We start from the raw sequence: 4,066 nt of genomic DNA on the forward strand, positions 1-4,066 counted from the left end.
TTTTATGGGATGGAGGGAGTTTTAAGTGTCTCAAAAAGCCAAGTAGAGAGAAATGAACCAGGTCCTTCCACATCAGGCATATAAAACATGGGTAGGAGGGAGAGTCCCAAGAGATGCCAAGTCAAGTGGAGATGATTTACCAGACACTTTTTGTGCTCTCAGAGATTTGCAAGGAGGAGGAGGAGGAGGAGGAGAAGGAGGAGGAGGAGCAACACAGCTACATTTCATTCTCATAACCCACAATCTTTTTCCCTTGGAAGGGGAGAAGGAGTGTGAATGGTTGTGTGTGTGTGTGTGTTTGTGTGATGAAATGGAATGGGTGAATGACTTTAGGGAATAGAATCGAGCTGGATGGGACCTTGGAGGTCTTCTAGTCCAGCCCCCTGCTCAAGCAGGAGAACCTATACCATTTCAGACAAGTGACTGTCTAGCCTCTTCTTAAAACCCTCCAGTGATGGAGCGCCCACAATTTCTGGAGGCAAGCTGTTCCACTGGTTAATTGTCCTCACTGTTAGGAGGTTTCTCCTTAATTCCAGGTTGCTTCTCTCTTTGATCAGTTTCCATCCATTGTTTCTTGTCCTGCCCTCTGGTGCTTTGGAGAATAGTTTCATGCCCTTTGTGGCAGCCCCTGAAATACTGGAATACTGCTGTCATGTCACCCCTGTTTCTTCTTTTCTTTAGGCTAGCCAAACCCAAGTCCTGCAGCCTTCTTTGCTACCAAGGAAACAATTAGAGAATAGAGACAGGAGCCCCCAGTAGCTTAACCATCAGAGAAAGAAACTTAGGAAAGAACCACCTTAATTAATCAGGATGTAAAAAAGGAGACAGAGGGAGAATTGCACTTTCAGGCTTGCTAGATTCTGTCAAGGTAGCCTTACAAGAAAGTAGAATTAGTTCTATTTCCTAGCTTGGTTTACCTAGGAGAGTTGGCACTGCATTCCAAGAAATAAAATCACATTGATCAATCGGTGGCCATCATAAATAAAATGGATCCAAGGGGCCAGCAAATCTGACTAGACGGGGAGTTATTAGCTGTAACTAGACATCTTTATAGAAGGGCATTAGAAGAAAATGGGAATTAACGTCCTTCACCACAGGGAGAAGTCTTGGCAGGTGGTTGAAGAATTGCCCCAAGGTCTCCTGGGGCAATCAAATGAAATAAATTGGACTTCAGTATCCAGGATTTTCCCCAAGGCTGATATAGCTGGAAAAGCATAAGCCAGAAACCCAAGGGGGTAAAACAGGAGTAATAAGATGAAAAGGCAGCAATAAGTTAACTCAAGAAACAGCATGGCTAACAAGCTGAACAGGATTTTCCAGGCTATTCTTTATAGTTGCCATAGTAGAGATAGTCCTTGAATTATACCCATAAGTGAGACCAGAATTTCCAGTGGTAAACAAGGTGGTTACCAAACGAATCAAGACCAAATTTATGACCATTTTGCCATAGTTGTTAAGTGAATCACAGAGTCATTAAGCGAATCCAGCTTCCCACAGACACACGCACACACTTGACTTTGCTTGTCAGAAGCTGACTCTGCCCCTAAAGGCATTGCAGGCATGGCTTCTGTGCTGTGTTTGTGTCAATGAGTGGCACAGAGAAGCAGGCTAGGTCTATGCTCAGTGCTCTGATGGGTGGGCAACTCAGAATGATTACTAGCCTGACCCTCCCCCCCCAAAAAAACCACAATTTTTGTTTTTAATTTTTTTTTTTGAAATTTTCTTGTATTTGAGTTAAAGTATTTTATGGATTTGGTTATTGGTATAGTTGGATAAGCTTAGTTAGAATTTGTTTGCTTATTTGTAACCCTGTAATCAGCTCTGGGAAGTGAGGGGGGAGTTAGGGTTAGGGTGGGGGGGAAGGAGGGAGGGATATTGTATTGTAATAAAATGGAAAATTTGTATAAAACTTTTCAATAAAAAAAAGAAGAAGCTGACTGAGAAAGTTGCAAACGTTGAAAATGTCCATTGTTGGGTGAAACCTTGGTTAAGTGAATGTTGCTCCGTTTTATGACCTTAAGCGAATCCTAAGCTCGTAACATGGTTGTTAAATGAACCCAGGGCTTCCCCACTGACTTTGCACGTCAGAAGGTCACAAAAGGTGATTGCATGACACACAGTCCTCCCCAAGATCCTGCAACCATTATAAACAGGAACCAGTTGCCAAGCATCCCAAAGATGCTTTTTCACAAGGCAACTGGACTTTCTTGTTTTTTCCTTTGAAGAAGTTTCGCTTCTCATCCCAGAAGCTTCTTCAGCAGAAGAAGAAAAAAAAAAGAAAGCCCAACTGCCTCGTGAAAAAGCATCTTTGGGATAACTAGGACCTGTGTGGGAAGTCAGCCCCTCTCCCCAGAGAAGGAAATTATTAAAAGGGCAGAAAAATATATTTCCTCAAAGGATCTTAAAGAGGCAGAAAAGCATGCCCAGTTTTCTTAATAGTCTCAAGTCTCCCTCCCCCCAGCAGAAACCAGCTCTGTAGAAATGCTGATCTAAACCATTCTGGAAGGTTGAAGCTAGAAAATTAAGAAGACAAAGACACCTAAAATCTACATACCCCACCCAAACTCTAAGACAGGACATAATAGGATTAACCCCAAATGCCAAAGGGACACAGTCAAAATACATGACACAGGAAATACAAAGCCTCAAACAGGAACAGGAAATCACCTCAAGAGCCCCAGAGGGTATAAAAACCCACTCCCTACATGTGCTCGCTCTCTTTTCTTCCAGAGCCATCTTTTTCTCTGGCTCTCCTCGTCAATAAACTGCAACCTTTTTTCTAAAGCAGTCGCCATGTTGTTTATTCCCGGCTTGGACTGAACCCTGATGAACACCTGGATAACTGAGAATATCCACAGACAGTTGCCAAGCACTCAGATTTTGATGCCGTGACCATGGAGATGCTGGAACAGTCATAAGTGCTTGGGATCAGTTGTAAGTTTTTTTCAGTGCCACTGTAACTTTGAATAGTCACTAAACAAATGGTTGTAATTGAAGGGTTACTTTATTATTTAATATATTGTAAAAAAGTGATGGCTATTGCTGGTCTATGACCGTAATAAAGTTTATTATTATTATCGATCATCGCACAGTCAGCCAGATGTTCAGACTGGATTTTGCATTTTGTCTACCTATCGAGTCCTTACCCAGGACCTGGGATAGGCAGATGTGGATGTTTGATGGTATTATTATTATTATTATTATTATTATTATTATTATTATTAGAAGAAGAAGAATACTGCTTTATAGATGTGTAGTAATCCTGTAATGGAATGACATGGAATGACATGGAATGGGACAGTTTGCCACAGCCAACTCACCACAGCCAACTCGCTGCAGGACAATTTAACAATTCTATTTAATCATTTAAAATAAATAAGTAAAAATATTTTAATTCTTGCCATTCACATTTTCCACCCCTCCTTTTGCATCCTTACTTCCATTATTCTATTCCACTATTGCTTTGATATCAGTGTAGCTCTGGTCCTGCAGCGAGTTGTGGCTATGGCGGGTGGTCCAGCAGCAACTACAAAAAAGATGTTGAGACCTTGGAAAGAGTTCAGAGAAGAGCAACTAAGAAGATCAAAAAACCAGAGACTAAAACATACAAAGAACGACTGCAGGACTTGGGTTTGGCCAGTCTAAAGAAAAGAAGAAACAGGGGCGACATGATAGCAACATTCCAGTATTTGAGGGGCTGCCACAAAGAAGAGGGGGTCAAGTTATTCTCCAAAGCACCAGAGGGCAGGACAAGAAATAATGGCTGGAAACTGATCAAGGAGAGAAGCAACCTGAAATTAAGGAGAAACTTCTTGACAGTGAGGACAATCAACCAGTGGAACACTTGCCTTCACAAATCGTGGGCACTCCATCACTGGAAGTTTTTAAGAAGAGACTGGACAATCACTTGTCTGAGATTGTATACTTTCTCCTGCTTGAGCAGGGAGATGGACTAGAAGATCTCCATGGCCTAGCTCTATTCTATTCTCTATTTTCTATTCCTTCCTTCCTTCCTTCCTCCCTCCCTCCCTCCCTCCCTCCCTCCCTCCCTTCCTTCCTTCCTTCC

General features: G+C 42.2%; 1 non-coding gene across 1 annotated transcript; it reads left to right on the top strand.

Annotated features, from left to right (window-relative positions):
• The first annotated feature begins 1,536 nt into the window (after positions 1-1,536).
• LOC120319938 lies at positions 1,537-1,669 on the top strand. The gene has a single exon (XR_005559861.1). It is a non-coding gene; the product is annotated as a small nucleolar RNA SNORA17 (small nucleolar RNA).
• The last annotated feature ends 2,397 nt before the right edge of the window (positions 1,670-4,066 follow it).

The sequence above is a fragment of the Crotalus tigris genome, unplaced genomic scaffold (genome assembly GCF_016545835.1).
Source record: "Crotalus tigris isolate CLP2741 ecotype Arizona unplaced genomic scaffold, ASM1654583v1 scf7180000021028.766984, whole genome shotgun sequence".
NCBI lineage: Eukaryota > Metazoa > Chordata > Lepidosauria > Squamata > Viperidae > Crotalus > Crotalus tigris.